Below are 13163 nucleotides of genomic sequence, written 5' to 3'. Positions count from 1 at the left end.
GGTTTTGTAGTTTCTCTGTTTTCTTACTGCTGTAAGGTACCTCTTGCTGGCTTTGTTTTTTTTGGAAGTTATTCTGGTTTCCTTTCTCGCAGGCCATTTTGGCTGCTGAACATTATTAAGGAACATTAACCTAAATGAACGTTTTTATAAATTTATTGGCTATTTGTATTTCTTCTTTGAATTGTCTGCCTATAGTTTTGCTAATTTTTATGTTGATGTTTTACAAATGTTTACAAAGTGCTGTTATTAACTTTTGCAAAGGTGAATTTACAGTTCAGAAAACTTTTTTCTTTTTTTTTTTTTTTTTTTTTGAGACGGAGTCTCACTCCATTGCCCAGGCTGGAGTGCAGTGGCATGATCTTGGCTCACTGTAACCTCCGCCTCCTAAGTTCAAAGAATTCTTCTGCCTCAGCCTCCTGAATAGCTGGGATTACAGGTGCCCACCACCATGCCTGGCTAATTTTTGTATTTTTAGTGGAGACAGGGTTTTACCTTGTTGGCCAGGCTGGTTTCTAAATCCTGACCTCAGGTGATCCACCCACCTCAGGCTCCCAAACTGCTGGGATTACAGGCGTGAGCTATCTGTTAATTGGCTTTCCACTGCTCAACGAAATAAGAGAGGACACAAACAGATGGAGGAACATTCCATGCTCATGGTTAGGAAGAATCAATATTGTGAAAATGACCATACTGCCCAAAGTAATTTACAGATTCAACGCTATCCCCATCAAGCTACCAATGACCTTTTTCACAGAACTGGAAAAAATACCTTAAACTTCATATGGAACCAAAAGAGAGCCTACATAGCCAAGTCAATTCTAAGCAAAAAGAACAAAGCTGGAGGCATCACACTACCTGACTTCAAACTATACTACAAGGCTACAGTAATCAAAACAGCATGATACTGGTACCAAAACAGAGATACAGACCAATGGAACAGAACAGAGGCCTCGGAGGCAACGTCACACATCTACAACCATCTGATCTTTGACAAACCTGACAAAAACAAGCAATGGGGAAAGGATTCCCTGTTTAATAAATGGTGTTGGGAAAACTGACTAGCCATGTGCAGAAAGCAGAAATTGGTTGCCTTCCTGATACTTTACACTAAAATTAACTCCAGATGGATTAAAGACTTAAACATAAGACCAAACACCGTAAAAACCCTAAAAGAAAACCTAGGCAGAACCATTCAGGACATAGGCATAGGCAAGGACTTCATGAGCAAAACACCAAAAGCATTGGCAACAAAAGCCAAAATGGACAAATGGTATCTAATTAAACTCCAGAGCTTCTGCATAGCAAAAGAAACAATCATTAGAGTGGAGGGGCAACCAACAGAATGGGAAAAAATTTTTGCAATCTACCCATCTGACAAAGTACTTATATCCAGAATCCACAAAGAACTAAAACAGATTTACAAGAAACAAACAAACCCATTCAAAAGTGGGCAAAGAATATGAACAGACGCTTTTCAAAAGAAGATATATACAAAGCCAACAAACATGAAAAAATGCTCATCATCACTGGTCATTAGAGAAATGCAAATCAAAACTACATTGAGATACCATCTCACGCCAGTTAGAATGGTGATCATTAAAAAATGTGGAGACAACAGATGCTGGAGAGGATGTGGAGAAATAGGAACACTTTTACACTGTTGGTGGGAATGTAAATTAGTTCAACCATTGTGGAAGACAGTGTGGCGATTCCTCAAGGACCTAGAAATAGAAATTCCATCTGACCCAGCAATCCCATTCCTGGGTATATATTCCAAAGGATTATAAATAGTTCTATTATAAGGACACATGCACATGAATGTTTATTGCAGCACTGTTTACAATAGCAAAGACTTGGACCAACCCAAATGCCCATCGATGATAGACTGCACAGGGAAAATGTGGCACATATACACCATGGAATACTATGCAGCCATAAAAAAACTGATGAGTTCATGTCCTTTGTAGGGACATGGATGAACCTGGAAACTATCATTCTCAGCAAACTGACACAAGAACAGAAAATCAAACACCGCATGTTCTCACTCATAGGCAGGTGTTGAACAATGAGAACACATGGACACAGGGAGGGGAGCATCACACACTGGGGTCTGTGTGGGGGAACTAGGGGAGAGAAAGGTGGGGAGTTGGGGAGGGATAACATGGGGAGAAATGCCAGATATAGGAGATGGGGAGGAAGGCAGCAAATCACATTGCCATGTATGTACCTATGCAACAATCTTGCATGTTCTTCACATGTACCCCAAAACCTAAAATGCAATAAAATATATATTAAAAAAAGATAATAACACAGGAGCTCAAGTATCTCTTCAATATATTCAGAGGCACTAAGCCAAGGGATGAAAAAGAGTGGTATAAAGTCTTTGACTGCCAGCGAAGCACTTGCATGTATGTGTATGTTTAGCCTATAGGGAAAAAGTCATAGTATTACTTAGTTTTCTATATAAATACTTAACTCTTAATTAGGAATGCAATATAGAAAAGTGACTCATAAAATGTTACGTTAATAGTTTACATTAGAAAAATTCATAATATTTTAAGTTTTTACTTATTCATCCACCAAATATTTACTGCAAACCCATGATCTTTCAGGCAATAATCTCATAGTCTGGAATACAGGAGTGACAAAAACCCATCTGTGTTCTCTAGAACATTTATACTCCAGGTTAGAGTGATAGCTAGTAAACAAATAAGCACTTTTATTTTGTTTTTGGTAATGGAGTCTGATTGTGGGCAAGGGAGTGGGATGAGGATAAGCTATTTTATACTGGTAGGTGAAGGAATGCTCTACCCATATGGTGACATTTGAGTAGAGAACTGCATGAGGTAAGGGAGTGAACCACATAGCTACTGGCATAGAGGGTTTTAGGCAAGACAACACCAAGTGCACTAACCACCCACACCTGGCTAATTCTTGTGTGTTTATCGTAGAGATGGGGTTTTGCCATGTTGGCTAGGCAGGTCTCAAACTCCTGGCCTCATGTGATTGGCCTGCCTTGGCTTTGGAAAGTGTTGGGATTACAGGCGTGAGCCACCATGTCTGGCCAGAAGTGTTTATTTTCATAGGCAACTTAAACTTAAAAACATAGATAGTTTAAGCAGAAATGCATACAGCATATGTAGGTAGGAATTACTTTTGTTTTTTGTTTTTTAAAAGATGAGATTCTCCTGACTCAGCCTCCCAAGTAGCTGGGATTACAGGCACATGCCACCATGCCTGGCTAACTTTAGTATTTTTAATAGAGCTGGAGTTTCACCATGTTGTTCAGGCTGCTCTAGAACTCCTGACCTTGTGGTCCGCCCACCTTGGCCTCCCAAAGTGCTGAGATTACAGGCATGAGCCACCTGCGCCCAGCCCTGCAATTACTTGCATTTCTTAAACTCACTATGTTCTCTTTCACTTCAGAGCCTTTGCCTGTGATGTTCCCATTGCTTGGAATATTGTTCTGTCACCACACCTGGTTATGGTGTTTTTATCCTTTAGATATCAGCTCGTATGTCATTGCTTCTGCGCATTTGATTCCTGAAGATTCAGTTGGGTATTCTCTATCTCGTTATTTATTTTACTTTTATTTTTATTTTTTGAGGTGGACTCTCACTCTGTAGCCCAGGCTGGAGTGCAGTGGCATGATCTCGGCTCACTGGAACCTCTGCCTCCTTTGTTCAAGTGATTCTTGTGCCTCAGCCTCCCAAGTAGCTGGGATTATACACGTGCACCACCTCGCCCAACTAATTTTTGTATTTTCAGTAGAGATGGGGTTTCACCATGTTGGCCAGGCTGGTCTCTAACTCTTGACCTCAAGTGATACACCTGCCTTGGCCTCCCAAAGTGCTGGGATTACAGGCGTGAGCCACTGCACTCAACTTCATTCTTGTTTTGTTTTTTTTTCCACTTCCTTTTTATTTTCTAGTTCCCCCAGGCTCATGAAGGCTGTTATTCTATTCCCAGTTCTACCTGTAATGCAGAGCACATGATAGGGGCTTAACTGCAGGTTTTTTTTTTTTTTTTTTTTTTTTTGAGACGGAATGTCATTCTGTCGCTCAGGCTTGAGTGCAGTGGTGCAATCTCAGCTCACTGCAACATCCACCCCCCAGGTTCAAGCAATTCTCCTGCCTTAGTCTCCTGAGTAGTTAGGATTGTAGGTGCCCGCCACTATTCCCAGCTAATTTTTGTATTTTTAGTAGAGATGGGGTTTCTCCATGTTGGACAGGCAGTTTTTGAATCAATGAATGAGTAATCGGAACTTGACTAAAGAGTTTAATAGTTGCAATTTTTTCTGCGTTCTTTTTTTCAGAGATAGGGATAAGTATTACATAGTATGCTTACATTTCCAAAGAAACTTTCAGAGGATAGCCGCAGGTTAGTACATAGTTTGCCTTATCTGTGATTTCTTCTACAGCTTATCCATGGTGCTATATAAGATCATTGCTTTAAGATACCAAAAGGGCCTGTACCATGAAGCTATATTCAATTATTGTCACAGGTCACTGTGCCTTAAGTCTTTTCCTAAGCTAGGAAAAGGAACTAATGCATTTAAAGAGATTTTAAAAAGGAACTAAGCAAGTTTTACTCCTATTGTTCAGTAAGTTTATCTTAAAATATGTATCTGATAATTTTTTTTTTACCATAAAAAGCTTCAAAATATTTTTTTTTTTCCTTTGAGACAGAGTCTCGTTTTGTCACCCAGGCTGGAGTACAGTGGCATGATCATAGCTCACTGCAGCTTCTAACTGGTGGACTCAAGCAGTCATCTTGCCTCTGCCTTCCGAGTAGCTGGGACTAGAGGTGTGCACCCCCACATCTGGCTAATTTTTTACTTAAAAACTTTTTTTTTTTTGTAGAGATGGGAACTCCTGGGCTCAAGTGATCCTCCTCCATCAGCCTCTCAAAGTTCTGGCATTACAGTTGTCAGCCACCATGCTTAACCTTTATATGTTGTTTTAAAAAATATTCATAAAAAATAACTAAAATACTGTTACCATCTTTGTTTTAAACTGTAAACCATAAACTACGTTCCTCTCAAAGTTAGTTCAGCCTATGCCCAGGAATGAACAAGGACAGCTTGGAGGTTAGAAGCAAGATGCAAGATAGAGTTGGTTGGGTCAGATCTCTTTCACCATCTCAGTTACAATTTTGCAATGGCATTTTAGTGTCTTCATATAAAGTAAGCTGTAGGCTGGGCACGGTGGCTCATACACTTTGGGAGGCCAAGGCAGGTGGATTACCTGAGGTCAGGAGTTCGAGCCCAGCCTTACCAGTATGATGAAACTCTGTCTCTATTAAAAATACAAAAATTAGCCTGATGTGGTGGCATGCGCCTAGTAGTCCCAGACACTCAGGAGGTTGAGACAGGAGAATTGCTTCAGCCTGGGAGGTGGAGGTTGTAGTGGGCTGAGATCACATCACTGCCCTCCAGTCTGGGCAACAGAGTGAGACTCTGTCTTGAAAAAAAAAAAAAAGATATAAAGTAAGCTGCGATATTAGGGTGTTTGTCATTTTAGATGGGAAGAAGAGCCATAGTGATTTTTTTTTTTCAGGCAGGGTCTCACTCTGTTCCTCAGGTTGCAGTGCAGTGGAGCAATCTTGGCTCACTGCACCCCCCCGCCTCCTGGGTTCAGGTGATTCTCTTGCCTCAGCTACCGCAGTAGCTGGGATTACAGGCATGTACCATCATGGCCAGGTAATTTTTGTATTGTTAGTTGAGACAGGATTTCACCATGTTGGCCAGGCTAGTCTTGAACTCCTGACCTCAAGTAATCCACCCACCTCAGCCTCCCAAAGTGTTGAGATTACAGGTGTGAGCCACTGTGTCTGGCCCTGATGATTAACTTCTGTACTGAATGTCAGGTTCTGTACATGGTAGATGATTCTTGGCCCCTAGATCTCGCTTTTTAAAATGTGCTATTTTATAGATCCATAATCATATTTTCATTTTTCTGTCTAAACAACAATATTTATATGTGTGGCTGAAAGAGGGAGAGATTTTTTATCCATTAGACTCTTGAAATCTAATGGAAATATTGAGGTTTAAAATGTTAATATAGGTAAATTATCTTCTTAATTATATTACCACAAAAATGCTGCATAACCAAAAAATGCAAAATGTTATATGATATAAGCATTTATTTCTATTTCCCACGTCTGTGGTTGGCTGGGATTCAGTTGATACAGACTGGTTAAGTTTGGCTCCAAGTTGTGGGTTGGGGGCCTGGTATGCTCTGCATGTCTATTATCCTCCTTGGACCAGTGGCCACCAAATGCATTTCCCCTCATAGGGAAAGGTAGAGTGCAAGAGAACAAGCTCATTCCCACCAGTGTTTTTAAAACATCTGTTTCCATTGTGTCTGTTAACAAATGGAATATTTGTCAAAGCAAGTCACATGGCCAAGACCATTACCAATGGGTGGTAAAATATATTATATTTTAGAGGGCGGAACTACAAAGTTTTATGGCACAGGGCGTGGGTTTCGAGCAGAATGAAAATTGAGAATAGTAACACAGTTTGTCTGGGTGCGGTGGCTCAGGCCTGTAATCCCAGCACTTTGGGAGGCCAAAATGGGCGAATCACCTGAGGCTGGGAGTTGATGACCAGCCTGACCAACATGGAGAAATGCCATCTCTACTTAAAATACAAAATTAGCTGGGTGTGGTGGCACATGCCTGTAATCCCAGCTACTTGGGAGGCTGAGGCAGGAGAATTGCTTCAACTCAGGAGGTGGAGGTTGTGGTGAGCTGAGATCTCGCCATCATACTCCAGCCTTGACAACGAGCGAAATTCCATCTCAAAAAAAGAAAAAATGCATTTTACCACATCATCAAGTCAAATAAAATGCTAGTCCACTTGGGAAGCTCCACACTTCCCAATGATTCATATTTAAAACTTAACTGGTTAGGGTCCAAATCTCTTTTGGACCTTGTCTTAATGATTGGAGAGTCTCTAAGTTTTCTTATTTTCTTATAGTTCTCCAATTCTGCATTGACATTTTAGTGTGGCAAATGACACTGGAGATAGATTACATAATTCGGTAGTTCTCAGATAAGGAAGAATGAGTCTTTTATGTGCTTTTCAGTGGTAGAATGTAAGAATGAGAGGGTGATAGGCAGAGGCATGTGTAGTCTGAAAACATACCTCTCATTATTCTATAATCTCCTCATTCTCACCTCCTGGCAGTTATTAGAATAACATCTATATACTCTGTTCTCCTTTATTTTCTGATAATGAAACAGATCCAGATCTAAGGTCACACAGCTATTTGATGGCAGATGGGTTTAAAACTCAGGCTTCTTGACTCAGTAGTAAAAGTGCCTCTATGCTTTCCATACTTAGACATATCAATAAGTAGTGATACAGATTTTGTAACTTGGATACACTGATCAGTGTTACTTGAGAATAATATATTTTTGGCATTTTCTTTCACTTATTGTTAATCTTATTTGCAATGGTGTATGTCATGAACAAATTTATTAGTCTGGGCGTCTAGATTTTAGCAGATTCTTCTGGAAGCCGAAGTCATTCATGAGTCATGAGTTTGTGTGCATACAAAGCAAGGTTCATCTCTTCTTTTAGAAGTTTGATTTTCTTGGCCAGGCACGGTGGCTCATGCCTGTAATCCCAACATTTTGGGAGGCTGAGGCAGGTGGAACATCTGAGGTCAAGAGTTCGAGACTGGCCTGGCCAACATGATGAAACCCACCTCTCTACTATAAATACCAAAATTAGCTGGGTATGGTGGCGGGTGCCTATAATCTCAGTTAATTGGGAGGCTAAGGCAGGAGAATCGCATGAACCTGGGAGGTGGAGGTTGCAGTGAGCCGAAATCATGCTATTGCATTCCAGCCTGGGTGACAGAGTGAGACTCCATTTAAAAAAAAAAGATACATTTTTAAAGATTAATAAAGGCCCTTAGAGTGTTTCAGAGTCAATAGCAGAGAATGGTGAGCCCAAATGGCTGAGGCAAATTATTTAGCTGACAGCCTAGGTCAGAGATATTCTGTAAACAAGTTAAAACATACAATAAATATGACATGTATTAGCAAACTGTACTATTATGGAAGAATGAAGCAGTACGGTGGTGGAGATTTTCTTGGTAATCATTGTTTTTTTAAACATTTTTAAATAAGACTGATTACATCAGTCTAAAGTTGCACATGTTATGATTGGGATCCTAGACTTTCCTGATGTTTCCCAGTGGTATTGCTATCTTGTCAGTGCTGTCCAAGCCCAGATAGTTTGTTCTCACTCACATGTTGACCTTACTGCTGATGAGAGTAATCTTAGAATGGCTGGGAGATTACTTTAATGCATTCTGACAGTTGTGTGGTTGAAATTGCCTCAGTCTATGAAATTTGGTCTGCAGGACAAAAATGCTAGTGATCACAAGGGAGGAAGGACCTGATTATTTTTATTAGCACAGTCCTCTTATCATTTCAGAGGGAGCTGAGTATGCACATTAGGGGGCAGTATTTGAACAGCTATTATTCACTAGGAATTATTTTTGTGAAAAATACAGTGTTTCCTGTGTACTCCTGGGTAGTGAGATTCTCTGAGGGACGTATTTATATTTGTAAAGGGACCACTCTATATTTCCCCTTACTTTTAGAAGTACAATGGTATTTCCTCTAACAATTTAAAGTTGTACCTTTTTCCCCTTGTATCTTCTGAGCATGTTATTAATGATAACAATTTAGCAGTAGGAATCCTCTCTACTACATTTTGAAATGTCACTTTTTCTCTTCTTGTTAACTTCATTACTTTTTTTTTCTGGAAGGATAAACATTTCATTATACTATTGACTAGACTAAGCTTTTAGTGGGAACACTGTATATGTCATTTAATTATATTTCTTTTTTTTGGAAAGAGGGTTTGAAAAGTGCCTTTTTGATTTTTTGTGAATTCCTCAGGGGCATTTCCTTAATCTCCATTTATATAGCATTATATAGTGTTAAAATCATGGAAAATATATATGGTAAAAATATGAAGATATACAAGGTAGTGAATAGTACAATATCCAAGAGAATTATTAACCCTGGGGAAGGGAAGGGAGGATATGGGACAGGGAAGAGAGACACACAGAATTTCAATTATACTCACAAAATAAGCTGACTGGCTGGTACATGAGTATTTGTCATTCTGTATTTTATGATTTAAGTAAGAATAAAATATTCAGAAATGGCCGGGCACAGTGACTCAAGCCTGTAATCCCAGCACTTTGGGAGGCCGAGGCGGGTGGATCACAAGATCAAGAGATTGAGACCATCCTGGTCAACATGGTGAAACCCCATCTCTACTAAAAATACAAAAAATTAGCTGGGCATGGTGGTACGTGCCTGTAATCCCAGCTACTCAGGAGGCTGAGGCAGGAGAATTGCCTGAACCCAGGAGGCGGAGGTTGTGGTGAGCCGAAATCGCGCCATTGCTCTCCAGCCTGGGTAACAAGAGCGAAACTCTGTCTCAAAAAAAAAAAAAAAAAAAATTCAGAAATGTCCAAATAGCTCCTCTACTTATTTCCTTCCTTTCTTCCCTTCCCTACCCACGAACAACTATTTCTTGAGTTTCTGTATATTCCTGGCTATGTTGAGTGTTCGGGGCAAACAATGTAGACATTCATTGTCCCTGCATTTTTAAGGAGTTGATAGCCTAGGTCAGAGATATTCTATAAACAAGTTAAAACATATAATGAATATGACATGTATTAGCAAACTGTACTATTATGAAGGAATGAAACAGTACTGTGGTGGACGTTAGTAGAGGAGAGTTGCATGCTGTGAATGGGCTGGTCAGGGAAGGCTTTTTTTGGGAGGTAACTTTTAAGAGACCTAAAGGATGAGAAGGAACAAGCCATGTAATGAGCAAGAGGAGAAATGATTCAGGCAGAGAGAATATCATGTGCAAAATCCCCATGGTAGGAAAGATGTAGACACCTTTAAGGACCTAAGAGAAAGCCAAAGTGTTTGGAACACTAAAAACTGAGAGCAGCATTCTTGAGAAGATATTACAGAGGTGTGCAGGGGACATGGCATGCTAAAAAGGGTTTGAGCAGTGGAGGTGTAGGATCATGATCTTTAAAAAAAGGTAGGATTTTTCAATAGAATGCAGATTTAAAAAACGTAGAATTCAATTCCTGTTGGCTGGCTTTATTATAGGCATTGGAGACTGAAATGGAGTTCATATTTCACAGAGTATGTATAAAGATAATTTCTTAAATTTTTTTTTTTTTTTTGAGATGGAGTTTCACTCTTGTTGCCCAGGCTGGAGTGCAATGGTGCGATCTTGGGTCACTGCAACCTCTGCCTCTTGGGTTCAAGCTATTCTCTTGCCTCAGCCTCTTGAGTAGCTGGCATGCACCACTACACCCAGCTAATTTTGTATTTTTTAGTAGAGATGGAGTTTCTCCATTTTGCTCATGCTGGTCTTGAAATCCCGACCTCAGTGATCCTGATCAGATGATCAAGTGATCCCACCTCAGCCTCCCAAAATTTAAAGATTATTAAAGGCCCTCGTAGTGTTTCAGAGTCAATAGCAGAGAATGGTGAGCCCAAATAGATGAGGCAAATTATTTAGCAACTGCATTCTACATTTATATCACGGCAACGGGAATACAAAACAAAACACTGCTGCAGTTGGATTCTTATGGCATGAGTTAGTCTGTGTGTGTGTGTTCTTATTTTTGGCACATTCACCCCATAACCATAGCTTTTAAGAAAGAATAATTAGAATAGGATCTGCAAATCCATACTGCAAATTCATAGATGTTTTGAAAATAAGAAAAGACATGAAGACTAGAGAGAGGGAAAAGAAGGAAGGAAAGAAGAGGGAATGAAGGAAAAAGGAAGGAGATAATGAAGAAAGGAAGACAAGAAGGAATAATAAAATAAGGCAGAGTGGAGTAAAATGGGATATAACTGACATTTAAATAAAAATTTCTAAAGTAGTAGTCTAGATTAGTTCATCTGGCAACATTCACATGGCATTAAGCATCATTTTTAGACTGAGTAAACAGTCAATATGGATATGATAGTTCTTGACATTAAAAGGAACCCTCATAGTCAAAACAATTGAAAACTACTGGTCTAAATTATGAGTGTCTCTGTTGTACCCTCTTATATCAGGACATATTTTTTCACCAAAATTTCAGGATATTGTGGCCATCTGTCCAACTTTATAGTCAGTGATCTTTAATGAAAGTGTGGTTTGACATATTTACCATTTCATATTAAGCTCATTATTTAAAGAAATAATGACACCATCTCTTCAGGGGAAGAGAAACTTAGCATATAAATGTAGGGTTTCAAAACACAGCCCTTGGAACTAAGGACTGAGATTATATTTTGTCTGTAGAAATGGACTGATTCCAGAAAATGACTATGCCTTCATTTTATTCCCCAATGGCATAACCTTTTATCTTCAAATATTTCTTTTTACCCATACACATATAACAGATGTTATATGAATTGGAATTACTGGAGTACAAGCAGACACTTTCTTCTCTCCCAGCCCACCTCTGCAAACCTGCACTGTCCGGTTATTCTCCTTCCTCGTAGATGAAATCCCAAGCAAGTCCTATAGATTTTTTTCTACCCAGTTATTTCCTTTCCTTTCCTCTCCTCTCCTTTCCCCTCTCCTCTCCTCTTCCCTCTCCCCTCCCTTCTCCTCCCCTCTCCCCTCTCCTCTCCTCTCTCCTCTTCTCTCCCCTCTCCTCTCCTCTCCCCTCTCCCCTCCCTTCTCCTCTCCTCTCCCCTCTCCTCTCCTCTCTCCTCTTCTCTCCCCTCTCCTCTCCTCTCCCCTCTCCCCTCTCCCCTCTTCTCCCCTCTCCCCTCTCTCTTCTCCTCTCCTCTCCCCTCTCTCTCCTCTCCTCTTCCCTCTCCTCTCCTCTCTCCTCTTCTCTCCCCTCTCCTTTCCTCTCCCCTCTCCTCTCCTCTCCTCTCCTCTCCTCTCCCCTCTCCCCTCTCCCCTCCTCTCCCCTTTCCCCTCTCCCTCTCCTTTCTTATTTCTTTCCTCTCTTTCCTTTCCTCTCCTCTCCTTTCCTTTCCCCTTTTCTCTCCCCTCCCTTCCCCTCCCCTCTCTTTTCCTTTTTTGAGGCAGGGTTGGCTCTGTTGCCCAGTCTGGAGTGCAATGGTACAATCTCGGCTCACTGCAACCTCTGCCTCCCAGGCTCAAATCATCCTCCCCCTCAGCCTCCCGAGAAGCTGGGAGTACAGGCGCTTGCAAACACACCCAAATAGTTTTTGTATTTTTGGTAGAGATGGGGTTTTGCCGTGTTGCCCAGGCTGGTTTTGAATTCCTGGGCTCAAGTGATCTTCCCACCTTGGCTCCCAAAGAGTTGGGATTATAGACATGAGCCACCATGCCTGGCAGTTATTTTGTTTAAAGTATTTAAATGTTTAGTTAAATCTAATTAATAGCAAAACCTCAGACTCCTGTCCAGTTTATGACGTCTCATTTTCCCCAACTTCAGGCTACTTTCTTGGGAATGTGAAGAGTAAGTGTGTGTGTTTGTATTATAGGTGCACATATGTTGCATGTCTGTGGGCTTGTATTATGTATGCACATGCATGCATGTATGTGCATGTCTATGTGTTTTGAAAGAATCAGTTTCTTCATTATCCATCTTTTCCTGTTGCTAGCTTCTATTTGTGGTTTCTTCGGAATCAGGCCCTGCCAGGGAAGGGAAGCCAGTTAAAGGGTTCAAAAAGGCTATTACTTGACCTGTGTAGTTGCAACCTGCAGTGGAGTCTTCTGTGTGCCTGAAGCTCTGTAGGTGGCTCTCTTTTTCTGGGGAGCTTTGTTGTCTCCTCAGAGACCTCAGACTGTAGTTCTCCACTTTCAGACCCTGTTTTTTTTGTGGTTGTCAATACACAGAGTTTATCTGTTATGATCAACTTGTACTGCAGGCAGACCTCATGGGTAGAATTCCTTTTCAGACAAATTTCTTCTGCTTTCTTCATGGTGCACTTGGCCCATGGGGTAAAATCCTCCTTCCTCTTTGTCACCATTGACAGGTGTACAGTTTATTCCCAACTGTTAGTTCTATTGCCTTTAGCTGATGTAGCCATAACCCCTTGCCTTTGGTATTCTTTTAGGCACATGACACAGATGCTTAGGTAATTCCAAATTCCCAGATTTCCCAAATTCCCTTGGTGTG

General features: G+C 40.7%; 1 protein-coding gene across 11 annotated transcripts in view; it reads left to right on the top strand.

Moving 5' to 3' along the window:
* Positions 1-13163, top strand: part of SUGCT (succinyl-CoA:glutarate-CoA transferase) — an 858466-nt gene that overhangs the window by 27609 nt on the left and 817694 nt on the right. The gene's annotated exons all lie outside the window — the stretch shown is intronic.

Source organism: Saimiri boliviensis, chromosome 10 (genome assembly GCF_048565385.1).
Source record: "Saimiri boliviensis isolate mSaiBol1 chromosome 10, mSaiBol1.pri, whole genome shotgun sequence".
Lineage (NCBI taxonomy): Eukaryota > Metazoa > Chordata > Mammalia > Primates > Cebidae > Saimiri > Saimiri boliviensis.
Note: the sequence above shows the minus strand (reverse complement) of the source record. Positions and strands in the feature narration are given on the sequence as shown.